This window comes from Simochromis diagramma, unplaced genomic scaffold, assembly GCF_900408965.1.
Source record: "Simochromis diagramma unplaced genomic scaffold, fSimDia1.1 OVJJ01000293.1, whole genome shotgun sequence".
Taxonomy (NCBI): Eukaryota; Metazoa; Chordata; class Actinopteri; order Cichliformes; family Cichlidae; genus Simochromis; species Simochromis diagramma.
The window spans coordinates 15,290,696-15,307,217 of NW_024386801.1; the positions used below are offsets into that span (position 1 = coordinate 15,290,696).

The following is a 16,522-nucleotide window of genomic DNA, read 5'->3' on the forward strand; positions in this document are numbered from 1 at the left end:
AGTTTTTTTTAAGCAACTGCTTGAGCGTTTTGTCAGGAAACAGGCAAAGAGGCGGAGGACACACATCTCACTGACTGAGGTGGAGCCAAACACATAAACAAGCACCTCCATTCTCCCCATTAGCCCTCTTCCTATGACAGGCTAATAACTATGAAGCAATGTGTCTCCTGGAAGTGGAGTCATGCTCATCCCCCTCCCCAGCAGTAGTGCCTGCCTTCACGCCGCTGTGATCACAGCCTCATTAGCCATTTTATACAACCATCCCGTGCATTAATTAGACGTGAAATGTCTCTCTTTACCCTTGTGAAGCGATGGGGTGAGAAGAAGCGGGGGAGGTAAACCAGCATTGGTTAACCACTGCCTGTAGATTTGGGCTTATATGCGCCCCGAGATGCTGCCAAACTAAGAGGTTGAACATTGTCAGCGAGATTCAGAGCTGCTTTAATGGTCAGAAAAGGGTGCTACACTAAAGGTGGGCTGCAAGCTTCAAGATCAGCAGCAGAGGAAGTTGCACACACTAATGGCCTGTTTAATATTAGCAAACAGAACTGTCAAGGGACCCCAAAGGATGAGTAGGAAGCCACTGCAGTGCCTGCCTCGCCACAGAAGGATCGTAAAAATAGTGCTGCCTTGGTGCTTATCTTGGCTTTTTGCGTCCCTCTCTCTCTGCACCACTTGTTAAGAAATAGTGTTGACTCCCCTTTCTAGTAGTCTAGCAGAAGGGGCTCAGTATCCGCCAAGTGGGGCAGTCTCCAGGGCACAGTTGCCATTGACAGGAGCTCTCTGGCATATCTGTCCACCCACTGATATAGTGAGCTGGGTCAGGTGTGAGCTGCAACATCAGCAGCTGCTTTCTGACCACCGCTGTGGGAGGCAAGGCAGAAAGGATGTAGAGTAAGGAGGATAAAGACTGAGATGGGAATATAGAGTAAGCTGTTAATGATGCAGGGTGAAAAGGAAATCGAGGAAAGGAGCAGGAGCGGGTGAAGCATCCTTGACACTGGAGGGGAAAACAAGAAGGAATAGAAGGGAAGTGTATAGTTCCTTCACCAGTGAGAAACCCTGAAACCACCTCTTTTCACTGCATTGCAAGCACACTTCCATGCACACGTTCAAACATGTCCTCTGTGAACAAATAAGCACGGTGTACAGCAGGATGGGTACCAAAAGTAGAAGATGATGGACAGTGAGGCAAGTCTCCTATAGTAGCAGAGCTTTCCCTGCGAGAATGCCAAACAATGTTTTTACAGTCAGGAAAAGTATGTTGTGACAGCAAAAAGCTGTACTCACCGCTCTCGCCACCAGCAATCTAATCGTCTTTCTTACATGTTGTCTGTCTAGCTTTCGCCCTTGCTACATGTCTTTTTCCCCATCATTCTCACAGCTTGTGTTGTTGTTTTTGTCTTCTGGTTGTGTTTCTGTTGTGCAGAAATGCACACACACCTAGAATTGTACGCACACACACGCGCTTGCTATGCCACTCTACTATTATTATGCAGAGTATGTGAGTGTGTGTATGCAAATGAGGTAGAAATGGCTTGCTGGTGTCACAGCGTGACTGACCAGCCTCGTGGCAGGTTGATTTGAAGAGCAGGAGACAGTCGCAGGGGTTGGTTAGCCACCTTTCTCCCCTTTCCTTCACGTCTAGAAACAATTTTGACACTCTCTCCATCTGCCTGACCCTGCTAGCTGTGGGAGATTTATGACTAGCTCGCTCTCTCATTCGCACTCCCTCCGTTTCCCCTTTCTTCTATTCTCACAGCTGCAGGTGTTCTGCATGAAAATATCTTCACCTTTGTCGGCTGGCCTGCAAAGCTATCTCACAGAGCTGAGATTCTTTGTTTATTGAATCAGCTTTCTTGGGTCAGGGTTAAGACACAGCAATCTTCTTGTGGCCTTGTTCTTTTTCTAACTTTCCAGCCTCACATTTATTTTTATACTCCAACCGATTAACGCTTGTCCATCTTTCTGTCTTTGACTGCTCTGTTTGAGTCCTCTGATTGCTCATCTTCTTTGATTGCATTTCTTTTAACCTTTGCTCCAGCTGATCTCTGTGGGATTCCACTCCAGTTAACCTCCCAGTGACGGCACTTTTGTCATCGAAGGCAAAACCTGTAGACCGAACAGTAGACTGCTTTATGCATTTAGCATGTAGACCCAAGGCTCATGCAGCTATACTCAAAAGCTATAGTCAGGCAGATTCTTACAGCATATATTTTCCACCGTGTGGGTGCTCAGGCTATCTTGCCGACAGTAACAAACTCCGATTCGCTCTGTGATCTAGCAGGGTTTTGAAATTCCCATTGTGTCCATGAGCTCCCCTCGTGAGTGTCACACATTGTCTGTGCACCACTAAAACCCAGTGATGTGTGGCTTTTTGGGCCTAATTAGCAGGATGGCAGATGTTGATGAGACGAGGAATGCAGTGTAGAGTTAAAGATGTTTTGCGGGAACAGCCTGCATTGGCTTTCAACAAAAGCTGTTTTTGCAATGGCATTGCGATCAAAACCAAAGATCCACCTACAATAGGTCTCCAGACTTCCCCGGTGAGCCACCACTATCTACTGTAGCAGCCAGCTGCTCCAAATGTGGCTGGGTAATGAATTTCACCTTTCGCACTGCACGGCACATACTCTCCATATTTCATTATCCTGTTTCGTAATTGCCCAATGAGCCTCGCTTTTTTTTGTTAGTAGAAGTTTTGAAAGCAGTATAGCCAGTTTTATAAGTTTTATTAGGCAGGAGAAGAATTACTCTCCACTGCATTTGAGAAATAAATGGAAAGCAGCTTCTCAGCTCAATGAGGCACAACAGTGCCTGATAACTTGCTGATGCATATGAATGAGAATGAGGCACCCACAGCTTGGGTGCGCGCACACACACATACACACGTTTCTCCAGGAAACAAAAACACATGGTTAGTGAATATTCTAGATATAAAAAAAAAAACAGAAAGCAGTGTTCATGAATTTTAGAGTGGGACCGCGTGCAGGAGGCCAACTGCACTGTAATGGAATCTCAGAGTTTAGCGATGTCATGTTGAGCAGGGTCACATGGTTGACAGGATGGGACAGACAGATGTGAAATGAAGCAGATCTGGAGTTTATGCTTTCTGTGGCAAAAGGCAATTCCCAGTATGGTGGTCCTGCAATTGGGTGGGTGGATATTCTATTTTGTGTAGTAGCATCAGATGTGAAACCTGTAGACTAGAGGCAATCTAAGGGGGGGACACAGATGACTTGCTCCTGCTTCTGCAGTGCCACTAGCCATGTGTGTAATGGGTATGTATTCAATTAGGGCTGCTCGATTATGGCAAAAATGATAATCACGATTATTTTCACTGAAATTGAGATCTCGATTATTTGACGACATTTATTTAACAATAACAATGTATTGAATAATGACTTTAAAGATTGTCATAAAATAGTGTGCAAATACTGATAACAGTGCAAATGTTTGCAATATAAAAAATAAATGAAAAATGTAAACACCTATGTTTAGTGAACTTTGCAGTGTTGCTCTGTGGTGCAGCTAAGACACCATAGCAAAGTTTACACACTATGTCTACTTGATCCACGTCTGACTCCGCGAACCAATAATGCTTCCACACCACTGAAGTTTTTTTACCTCTCTTTTCAACCAACGGCAGTCACTCTCCTCTCCAAATAACTTCTGCTTAGCTTTCCGAACTTCCCTCGGGTCCTCATAATCAGCAGTTCCCAACCCCCGGGCCTCGGACCAGTACCGGTCCGTGAGTCGTTTGGTACCGGGCCGCGAGAGTTGAGGCTCAGGTGTGAAATGTATAGTTTTCAGGGTTTTTATCGGTTTTCAGCGTTATTTTGTTATCGTTTTTATTGTTAACTCGGTTTTCCTGGGTCTTTCCACGTGTGTTATGAATAAATTTTCTTTTTTTCGGTACCGGTACTAGTTTTATTTTGTTGTATTTATCCGCGACACCTTAAAGGCCGGTCCGTGAAAATATTGTCGGGCACAAACCGGTCCGTGGCGCAAAAATGGTTGGGGACCGCTGCTCTTAATTGTTGTGACACGTGTTCGAAATGCAGAGAGGTGCGCTCGCTTTGCCACACGGAGCAGCGCGAGAGTAAAGCACGAGGGAGGGGCTAATAATCAGCTCAGTCATTTTTAATGATCGTTGAAAGCCCAGATCATAATCGTGATTAAAATTCGATTAATTGAGCAGCCCTATATTCAATAAATGTTGAAGAGTTTTCCCAAGAGCCAAACTTCCTGAGAAATGGCTAGCAAGCTGCACCTGATACATAAATAGTGTGCACCAGTATACTTTTGTGTTATTTTGACTTTGTAAGACACTTGACCTCTTTTTCTATTTTTTTTTAAAGAAATGACTGTCATATAAATGTCAGGTTTACATGAAAGTTGTCACATCTGGGGAACCCCTTTTGTTTTTTTCTGAAGCTGTCATTGCCATCTTGTGGTCTTTTTGCTTCGTTTCTTTTGGCTAGTCATCAAGTCATGTCAAGAATTCTATCGTCCGATAACGATATAAATCACAAAAATGTAACATTTTCTGTGAATCTCGGGCAGCTCGTCTTGCGGGAAGTGTTTCCAGCTGCGCGTCATGTAGCTGGAGTCGAGTGTTTTAACCGATGCATGAAACGAGACATTTTTAGACATAAGTTGTAACGGCCGCCATTTTCTTTGTGAGTATTTATTACACGCCTGTTCTAACGTTTGAGTCTAAGGTTTATTTTTTAGCACCTGGCGGCTCTTTTTTACTTCTCATCCGTAAATAATCTGCTCTTTCACGTGATTCAGTTTATTTTGAAAAGTCTCAACAGGATCTTGAGCTTTATTGTGAAAGGTTTATGTGGAACATAAACAAGTGGACACGCGATGCTGTTACCGTCATTGTTGCTAACAACAAAGCATAAAAACAGGCGCTTGTCCGTCTGTAGTGTGGTTATATAAACTATAAGAGAAAGAGAGAACTTTAAGAAATTAATATAGCCACTACGGTGACCATCAAAACGATGAAAAAATATTGCCATAAACAGTTTATTTTGCGACACCACGAAACAAACAATAGCGTAAAATGAAATGATAGACGTTTCGTTATATCGAACAGCCCTAATTTGAAGTGATTATTAGTTCTGCAAAAATAATTAAATTAATTAATTAATTTGAAAAAATCACTCTGTTTCTTTCTCTTTGACTTTCTAAGATTGCAGGTTTAAATTAATCTGGAGGTCAGTTTTAGTACAACTTAGTTGGACTCACTACTAAATATGGAATGAAGACTGAAAAAGCACCAGGTGTGATATAAAAAATAAATAGTACAAGACAGAGGCCAGCTACTCAGGAATGGTTTGAGAATAGATTCAAACAGATGCTAAACTTCTCTGATTTCAGCTGTTGGTTTCACTCCAAGAATCGACTTTTTCTACTAGTTTATCTGTAAACTTCCCCACTATTGCATGGCTTTATCATAGACCAACAAATGAACTGACTAATGACACTCTGCACTGATTAACAAGGAAGACATTGTTTGGAAGTCTTCAGTAAATGGGTCCACACCTTGAAAAAAGTTGCCTTTAGTACAGCGTTAATGCTTTATAGGTATGCCTCTATCAGGGGCCTGTGAATGCTTTGATGGTACATTAAGGCTGTCGAACCCCCCACCACACCTTCAGCACTATCTCCAGACAGTTAACTACAAATGTTCTCATCTGTCTTCTTGTCCCATTATGTTTCTTTTGAAAGATGTCCCTCAACCATTAAAATTGATGGGAGTGAAGGAAGAGGGGGAGGAGAGAGGAAAAATGTGCTGCTTGATTGATCTTGTGTCCACCCTGGAAAGATTAGCCTGAGCTATAATCCAGGCTTCCGGTGACACTTTTACTGTTCCTAAACAACACAAAGGTCCATATTTTTAAAGCTGTCGCTTCGAACATGTGCAGGCACGTGGGCAAATGCATAAATAGTGTGTAATATTAAAAAAAAAAAATGTCAGTGTCACTCTGAGCATCTAATGGTATTTCCCTACTTATTAGAACACTGCAGAGATTGTTGCATAACTACTGCTTCATGCTGGCTTCACACTGACAATGTAACTGGGGATTTCATAGTCTAATTTTGTGAGAATCACATATCCAATTGCATGACTGCTTGTGCATTTCAAATTGCAGTAGCTCAAATTAGTTTTCAAAAACAATGTTTTCGATGAGGTGAAATTAAAAAATGTAATTAAAATCCTCAGTGCACATTGTTGCACGGAGATGTGTGCCCTGCTCCTCAGATACAGATGATGCTACATTTGGCACAAGACATAAAGTCAATGGGTTTTTATCAGTTCTTCCACGAAATCTCCCTATGGAGGCGCAAAAGGGATTCAAGAGGGAGCTGATGAAGTGACCTTTTTCCTTTTCATCTGTTTCTTATCTCAATAAGAACCCAACTGACCTTTTCTACCACACATCTTGCTCCTGGACCTCTTTGTCTCCATGCCGCTCTCCAACCCAAGATGAACAAGGCTCTTCAAAATTAGTTTTATCTCCTGTATGTGCTCCTGTCTGTACCGATTTCTTTCATCTGACTCGCGGCAACCACCGAGGAAAAGCTGCACAAACAAACCATGACATGCCATTTTCTTTAGTAAACTAAAGCTCTTTCTCTGTGAATAAATTTCTTGACATATCACCGCTGGCCATCAGATGTAGAACTTCTTGTTTTGGCCGTCTGCTGCGCCGAGGTATTCAGACAAGGACTGTGATAGGAGGGTTTTATCTAATATATGTGTACAGATATGACAAGAAACCAATTATAAAGGCAAACAAAGTCCTAGAGGTACTCGGATAGATTTTGAAGTGGTTTGACGTCCACCTTTGGATGCAGTAATAAGCTAGTGATCTTTTTGTCAGCTTCCTTTGCTTATTTTGTACCCCTAAAATATGATAAGTCATGCATGCCCTGCAGCAGCAGCAGCCTAGCGGAAACCTGAACAGGGTAGTGCCAGTGGTGGTGATGTACTTGCTCCTGCATTCACTCCTCTTGCAAGGACAATGCATAGACCTAGCCTGACTCGAACACCAAGGGCTCATCTGAGGGGTTGTAGAGAAGATAATCCTAAGCAAATAAGAATAAACAGAGCTAAATGCTAAATTGCTAAAAGCAATCATTTTTACCTGCTTCTAGACAAAAAGCTTACATTTTATTTTAGTTTGTACAAATATAGCATCAATTACTTACTGGATGAGTTATATGAATTGATATGGAACAATAATACACAAACTACCAGTCTATACTGATTGGCTGGTTTAGGATTTGCAACAGAGCATCGTGCTTTGACTCATTTCAAGGAAATAACTATAACAGGAGTTAGGAGTATATATTTATATATTTCAGAAACGGTTGTTGATGAAGGCTGAAGGTGACTGCTGTCAGGAGCATACTGCTAACTTTCTGCCACTCTTTATATGATGCATGAAATCAAAACGATGTATGCATGAAGCTGTGACATCCCTAATTAGTACAGTAATGTACAGTATGTCAGCAAAGACAGCGCAAGCCATAAATTGTAAACAGCATGAATAGCACACACACCAACACACACACGCTATTCATAATCAAATTTACTGTCCTTCAGATCATTTTGAGTTCATTTGAATTAAACAGTGGTTAATTATGATTGTGTTTAAAGGAAATTACTGTCGTGGTTCTGTGAGCATAATACCTGGCTTAAACTTCACAAGTTTATTACCATAAAGCCTTAAAGTCTTGTCCTTCCTGTTTCAGCGCTCTTGCCTTGAGTGCATAAGCTCATTTGCCTTTGAGAGCATGGGAATCACAAAACAATCTCAGCCACTTACTTAGTTACTATGCAAGTCTCCCTTTGGAAGATGACATCAGCGTGGCATCATCCCGCAGTAGTACTTTGCCTTGTTTTAGTGCATATTTTACTTTCACATTCTCATCGAGATCAAAGGCTGTCGACTTCAATCAGGTAGAGAAAATAACGTACATGCCCGAGTATCACAATGGCAATTCCCAATGAACCAAGACATCTTTTTAATGAAGTGAATCCACAGTAAAATGATGGAGTTGTTGTTGACGTGTATTGGGTGTGTTTGTGCGTAGGTAAAGAGCTGGGATGCTGCAGGTTATTGTGGCCTGGTATTAATTTATAAAAGTAATAATAATTTGCAGGCTTTTTGTTTGTCACCATATCCAGACAAGAAAGCAAAGGACAAAGAGGGCATAATTCTCAGACCCATTATTACCACCTGTGACTTGATATCTAAGAACCTGACATTATGCATTTCCAAGCACCTTGTTTTTTTTCTCTCCTTGCACACGTGCAAATAGACTATACAAGCTCGACTGTTTATGAAAATATCAGTATGCATGTGTGCACAGAAATGTGTGTGCATTCTCAGAATTGTTTGTGTCTCTGTCTAAAGTGGTTTCTGTCTGTGCCTGATTACTGCAAGTATATATGTGTTTGTTTGTGTGTATGTCAGCGTGTGCAGTGCGGCCTTTCATGCAAGACTTTGGACTGCTAAATTATGATCACAACTTACTGTGTGTATTAAGTGTAAGTGTGAACAGTCTTGACAGCTTGTGCTTTTCTCCACAGTACAAACATTGGTGGAAACAAAGAGCGCACACAGAGGGCTGTGCATCTGCATCCAGGGTGCCTCTTAGCTGATTATTTGTGTTTAAGCAGACAGGAGGGCCCTCATTAATTTATTGCTATTCATAAGAATGCATTTTCCCCTCTTTTCCAATTAGAGTTGGTTCTATGCTGGGATGGATTTGTGCTGGAAAAACCATCTGCACATTTAAAAGCCACAAAGCGATGTAAAAAAAGTTATCTTTTGCTTGTATACTAGCAGAAGTAAGAATTTAGAAATCCAGGAAGTGGAATCAAAATCTGTGGACAGTTTGATATTGTTTGTAGTGTCACAACACAGGCAGTGGTGGAGTGACATTTTTTATTTTTTATTTTTTTTATTGTATCCAGGGAAATTAACCAAGATCAAACATGGTGCCTTTAGCAGATAGGCTGATATCAGTTCCCAGCGCTGACTTGCTGGTGTGTTTGGCTTGTTGCACCTGGCTTAGTGTTATTTGAGCTGATGGCAGCCAGAGTCACTGTCCTCTTGTATGTTGCTAACCTGCACTGTTCACAGCTCTGCATTCATTAAAGTTTATTAGGGATACAGATACATTCAGATGGAGATTTAAAAAGAGTAATTGGGGATATAATTAAGTGTGTCCCCCTCTTGTAGTCAGCAACTAATTAACAAAAAAGCTGTCATTAAAACCCAGTCATAACACGCCCACATACTCTAGATGATACTCTAGATAAAGATTAATGATAAACCTTCATAAATTTGAGTTGAAGTTTATTTGCCGTATCATGGAGGAAAAAAATGTTTGGTTTGTACGCCTACATCTTTATTAACAAATTTAATTACAACACTCTCCGGTTTTAAGATTAGGCTTAAATTTTTCCTTTTTGATTAAGCTTATCGTTAGAGTCTAATCAGGACCAGATCAGAACCCTAGGCAGCTGGAGGATTCCCATAATCCACTGAGTGTTTCTTTTTCACTTAACTCTTTTCACTCCACTTTGTATTTAATTATTATTTTAATTAATTGTGTCTTTTGTACTCTCCCTCCCCTCACCCCAAATTGGTCGGGGGAGATGGCAGCCCTTCCCTGAGCCCGGTTGTGCCAGTCATTTCTTCCTGTTAAAAAACGATTTTTTTCTTCCCACTTTCCGAGTGCTTGCTCATAGGTTGGTCATTTCATTGTCTCTGTTACTGTAGCGTCTTTACCTTGGAATATAAAGGACTTTGAGGTGACTGACGGTGTGATTTGGTGCTATATAAGTAACAACACTGAAAACTAAGAAATTGATTTGGACAAATTCGGAAAAAAGTGCAGCAGTATTAAACGGGCCATATGGCCAAAATGCTTTACAAAATGCAAAATAAAGCACAATAACTGTAGGAACTGTGTAAACAGTATTTAACTCTACGTTGCTGTGGGTGTAGTCAGTGCGACTGTGAACACCGTGGCTATGAGAAAAAGATAAATTTTGCCACTGGTGAAATGAAAGCGGACCTGACTGTACACACATGCTGCTTCTTGCCTGTGTCATATAGTGACACCCCGCCACCCCCACCCCCAAAGTAATAAAGTATCAGCCTCATCATTGCCAGTGACATTTGGAAAAATCTGAAGTTTTGAGATGCCCGGCTGCATCATCTATATTCGATGAAAAGAAACGACAAAGCCTTGAGTTCTTGTGGGAGATGCTTTCATTGACAAACTTTTTTTCACCCTCTTTGCCTTTCTTTTCTTTTACTGCCTCTGCTTCTATACATTAACCTCTGCATGACTCCTGTGACTCGAGAGCTTTGGATTGTCTGTGACAGGTATGTATGATTGCAAATGCACGCTTGTGTGGAAGAATGACTTATGTTCTCAAAGGTCAGGCTTTCAGTCTGTGTACGGAAAATGGGTGGAGGGTGGGGGGTGGCAGGTGTGTGTGTGCGAGCGTGTCAGGGTGACACAAAGCCCCCCCTAGACGAGGCAGCCATGTTGGGTGTCACTCCACAGGTCACTGGGCACCCCCTGCAGCTCCTGTGATAAGCCTGGCCTGCCAGCCATTTGATGGGAAAGCTGACACGCACACCTACCTGCGCCACAGCTCGCATGGGCAGGCTCCAGGGAAGACGGCGATAAGAAGCTCTGTGAATGCATCTAGTGGCGATTCCTGAGGGCTCAAATTCAAAGAAAACTCAAAACACAAAGAGCAATTTGCATCCAGTATTATTAGCCAGGCAAACAAAGAGCCCTTTGCTGCCTGTCCTGGGTTGATGTGCTGCATAGGGTGACAGTTGGAGTCCACTGTGGCGAGTCACGCAGCGATTTTATTGTCGCTGCCACTGTCACACTGACACACTGACACAGTTACAACGGCCTCGTTTTAATTGGCTGCATTAGCAATGAGAGCATCACAGTGGCTTTTTAAAAACTCGAGCCTTTCTAGTATGAAATCGATGGCTCATCAATATAGGGCGCGTTTCAGCTGACACCCAAGTGTAAATGTAATTTCATTGGATTGCAAAATCGATTTAAAAGTCCAAGTGCATTAGAAATTGAGGTAAGCGTGTTTAGCAGGTTAATTGATTTACAAGAAACGGATGAGAGCTGAGATGAGATGGTTGGTTAAGTGGTAATCTCCATATGACGAATTGTGTTTGTTGTAGTCGAAGGCAAAATGAAAGGCGCTTTCTTAAAATTTTAGCGAAGTTCATTTTCTATGCTTCATTATGAGCATGTGAGAGAATGCAAACTATTTTTGCAACGCAAGACATTGTTGTGAAACAGCAGCTAGCAGAAGTTCACAGCAGGAACTCGATGCAATCTTTGCGAGGTTGGATCGGCGACCGTGTTTTCTCCCCCGCAGCACTGCAGTCAACCCAGCACCTCCTACACAACCCAGATCCTCTCGCACTCAGTCCTACTTCCTCACTGTCTCAACACAAGCAGACTGACAGAATGGAAAAGCAGGGGGAGGGGACACCTGTCTTATTCATTAACTTGTTTGTAGAGAAACATAAAACTGCATTTATAGGTTGATTTAATAAGGCTGAAAGTATTGCACATAAATACACAGGCTTAGAAAGCACGGGTGCAATCCAAACTCACATTTTTACATGCGGTATATAGTACTGGCTGTGGGCAAACGCTTAAAGGACTGCTTGACAAAAACAATTTTATTAGAGATTGGATAGTTTATAGACAGATGTTAGTATAATACCCCATATTGTTAGCCCACAAAACACAGCAGAGGCCCTATGTGAATCTTTTTAGTTGTGCTGGACTGAACCTGTGCATGCATATAGAGGGAGTTGGTTTGGTGCTACTGGATAAACTTAATTATCTCTTAATCTTCTTTTTTTTTTAAGAGCTCAGTTTTCCATCAAAGTGATCGCTATTAATTTATAACACATTTGGTTCCACACCTAGCAAGTGAGATCAACAGGTGCGTTGGTGTAGTGTCAGGTGTCATGCTAGACCAGGGGTGTCAAACTCAAATACACAGTGGGCCAAAATTCAAAACTGGAACAAAGTTGCGGGCTAACATTAATATTTATTGAAAAAAAAAAATCTTCCTCCAGATATAAGAATGAATCTTTTCTTATGGACTCAAATAAGTTTTGCTGGAAAACTGAATATGGGACAAGCAAAGCTTAATACTAAACAATATATATATTAGCTGTATAATACCAGTAGGCCAGCTCTAATAATAATTTGGTATGGCTTCGCGGGCCAAATGTAATTAGGCTGCGGGCCAGAGTTTGACACCTATGTGCTAGACTGTAAACTTAAAGGAAAAAGCAGAACCAAAAGACAGAGCACTTTGATACATTTCGATGATGCATCTCTGATCTTGGTTATTACAGCAAACTAAAAATGGACTTAAAAGCCGAAACTAGATGTGGAAAAAAAACTAAAATAAAAATAAAAACTAGAGTTTTGAAGAAAAAAAAAACAACAACTGAAAAACTAACCTAAGACCCGAACTCTTTCATTGCATGCATTTTCAATTTCTCTTTGCTATCTGGGCTGACCTGATGAATGTAAAAACAAAGAATTGCCTGATTTTACTTTTTTTTTTCTTTTTTTTTTTTTACCTGATTTGTGTTTCTGAGAAAAAGTGAGATCCACATAAGAGGTCATTCGTTTTAAATTTCGATACAGCAGTGGCAGTATAATGTCCTCGTAAGTGGATATCAGGCCCTTGTAGGGCAAACTTTAGTATTTTGGTCTAGACAACCCAAAATGCGATGTCCACATATGTGAACGCCAGGTCATAGGAGGTTAACTTGGAAGACTAACTATCCATCCATGGTATCTAGTCTTAGTTTTATTATCTGTTAGTTTGATAAAAATGTTATTGCAACTTGTCGACGAGGCACTGATGAATGCATCTATTGACACTCTGTCTACAGGAAATGCAATTCAAAACATTTCAGACATTATTCAGTTCAATTTGAATTCACTTTTATGTGTATTGCACCAAATCACAAAAACAGTTGATACAAAGCACCTTGAGGTCCTTTATATTATAAGATAAACACCGTATAATAAGAGAGAAAACAATCAAACAGCCAACCAAGCACCCGGCAACAGCGGGAAGGAAAAACTCCCATTTAGAAACCTCCAGCAGAACCAGGCGCAGGGAGGGGCAGCCAAATACTGCGACCTGTTAGGGTGAGGGGAAGGTCTAAATCTTGCCTATTTAAAAAGACTTCAAACTATCCCTGAAACTAATACATTCTAAACTAAAATTCAACATTTTCATATAATAAAAACTACATTGAGTTAAAACAATTATCAAATCTAGAAACTGAAACAAAACTGAATTCAAAACAAAAAGTCAAAATGAAATAAAAATAAATACGAATTAGAAAATGCAAAACTATAAGATGTCCTCAAAATGAGATGGCCTCGTCCTTTGAGACAGTGAAAAAACTGGGTATGAGGAATGACGCTGGTCAACATCCAAGCATGTCCATCTAGGTAGAGGCAAAGTGTAGTCCTAAAACCTGTGGGATGGATTGTGGTATGCTTTCTGTGCATCTTGGGAAAAACTCAAAATCTCCCAGAAAGACTTTTATGCCAGTGTTGTGAAGACAGTTGTCCGGATGGATGGAAGGATGACAACTCTGATCTAATTAAGTGGTGCATTATGAATGGATGTACAAACATAAATTACACAGATGTATTTCTGAGATAAAGATAACTTATTCCAAAATAAGAAAAACTATAGTTCAGAAGTAAAAGCAGAGAAACTTTGGGTTGAACTGTGGGTGCCCTAGACAGAGATCAGACAGAGAATGGATAATGTGAGGAGAGGCGAAGAGTGGGACTGTATTAGTGTCATCGACGTGTCACTCTAACTCTCTGTATCACTGGCCCTTGTCAGTTTCTCGCCACCACTTATAAAACCTGCAGAGGGAGTGACTGCTGTCAAACAGAGACCTGCTGAGAGTTTCCTCAAAAAACGGGGAGAAAAAAAAACCTGACAGTGACTGATTAGTGCCAAATGATTAAAGTGAGGTCCCAAAGCTTGCTCATGTCAGATAGTCTGGCATAAGCGGATCTACAAAGAAGTAAATACGAGTTTTGCCATAGACTCGGCACCATTTTAGAGTAAAAGCAGCTTAACAAAGTGAATTTGATTTGAAAATAGTTTTCCTCTGAGGAGTGCCTTGAAACTGAAGCAGCCTGAGGGAATAGCGCTGAGGTAATCAATATCAAAATGCCTGTTTTTAGATAGAGTGCATTTTGGACTGTTTGTGATTTAATCAATAGTAGAATATGTTTAGCGATAGAATGAGAGAAAAGGTGGGATTAGGATGAGCTACTTCCTCTACCTGAGGGCTGTAATTCATCAGGGAACTGACAGAAAGCTGATGAAAAAAAAAAGGACAAAGAGTACTTGACATGGTGCCTCCGTGTGCTTGTCTGGTCTCGGGGTATGTGTGTGTATGTGTTTGTGTGTGGAGGGGGGTTGTTATGCAAGTGTTTGTGAGTGTGCTCACGCAAAAGCATCATATCGTGTCTTTTTTCAGTTCTCCGTTAGATTTTCCTCCTCTTGGGAGATAGCTGTATTTCAGGAGACACAGAATCTGGAAATATCCCAGTTGTTGGGGAAAATCTATCAAGCCAGTCTGTTCTTTGTACAGGAATAAATTTAGCAGTCACACAACTGAGGGAGTTCCCTTTTTTCTCTCTGTCTTTGTTTGACAAGTATACACCGAAGGGTGGCCCTAGGTGAATCTCTGATATATAAGGTCTTTTTATGTCAAAGAAATGTCCGCTGGCAGGTTAGCTTGTACCAGTGAAACCATCCTGCAATGTTATTGAATGCAGATGTCGCTTTTAGGTATGATTTACATCTGTAGCGCTAGCTAGATGCTGAATTACAGCCACTGCAAATGCATTGACATCTGCCTGTGTGAAGGAGAGGGGAACCAAAAAGGTTGTGTGCAGTGTGCAGGAGGCGGTGACGTTACTTTCTCTGTGGCATCAGCTGGTAAGTATTTTCCATTAAACTCCCTATCAGATTAAATTACTCATAACTGAATGTGCTGAAACATGGTTATGAATGGTCCTGGCCCACTTTAACCCGTGCTGCATCAAGGTGCCAACACCAGTGGATTCTTCATGCGTATCTGCGAGATGCCATGAGTATTTTAGAATGAGAACCAGCTGGTCTTTAGTGGGTGGCAGTTTATTGGAGCATCTTTTAGAGAGACGAGTATTATGTGTGTTGAAGTCAGTGCAGTGCAACAGCCCTTACTAATATCATCCCTGTCTGCTAGAAAAATATATGTGGTGAGACAACTGTGTTTTTGTTTTAGGTTTTTTATGATGCCAGAGGCGGGGTTCTTTGCTGAGTATGATACTTGGCTTATATATCTACACTCACTCAGCTGTTATTCTCCTTGGCCAAGTGTTGGTATTTGACAGAGACCTAAACGTGTGAAACAGAGACTGAAAGTGCCAGATGTGAGCAGGTTTTCACATGTTGCCCTACTGCTTCTTGGGACCAATTAGTATTTGTCATGACCAGCTTCCACCCTGACACCAGTTTGCATGTTCTGATGGTGCGCTTCTTTTCACTTGCAATATGGTTTATATTTTATTAGCGCCACTAATTGTCTCCATCTATAACCCTCCTCCGCCTGTTTCCAAGCCTTGGAATTGTTATCAGAAAATCACAGTGGAACAGACGCGTTGCTCCCAAGCAGTTGCTCTCATCTAATTATAAAACACTAGGTGAATGTTGAGCAGATGCCCTCCACCAGTCCCCCTACCCTCCTGCCACCCCCTGCCTTCCAATTGAGAGAGCCATTTGGTCTCATTCTAGTGTTACTTTGGCTCCACATGGAGTGGTGATCCTTGCCAAGTGGCTGCCATGGTATAAATGAACCTAATCGCTCGCCAACTCTGCACACTGTCCGGTAGACAAGAACAAAAGAACTTCTACTTTAGTTAAAGTGGTGTCATACCCTGCTGCGGTGCCTGAGTACTCGGCTTCTGGTGTCTAGTTTCAGAGTTTGTTTCTGCGGTAAGGACTCAAGCATGTCATTGTGTCAGAGATGCTTTCTAAATGGCAAACACTACTTCTTTTTTAAGTAACAGCTTCAGTGTCTTTGCATTTGGAGCAAAGCTATAATTAGGCTGTTTCTGTGGAAAGACAGAAAAAATAGAATAATAGGGCCTGAACTGCAGTCCAGGAATATGCATAATTTAGTCGATTTCCACTTACTATGCAGGAAATTCCTGCACGCAATTAAAGTGATCTTATAATCAGTCCGACCCTTGCACTGGTGCAAAAAGACTGGCCACAAGTGCTGCAGAGGTGGCCTGACATCTGACCAGGGCAACACCTGGAGTGCTCTCTCTCCCCCCCCTCACCCCTCACTCTGCAAGACTGTGACCTCCCTCTGCA

The 16,522-nt window shown here is 41.5% G+C and overlaps 1 protein-coding gene across 2 annotated transcripts in view; it reads left to right on the forward strand.

Moving 5' to 3' along the window:
- The window catches only part of LOC120730039 (PDZ domain-containing RING finger protein 4-like), a 111,388-nt gene that overhangs the window by 65,721 nt on the left and 29,145 nt on the right, over positions 1 to 16,522 (forward strand). The gene's annotated exons all lie outside the window — the stretch shown is intronic.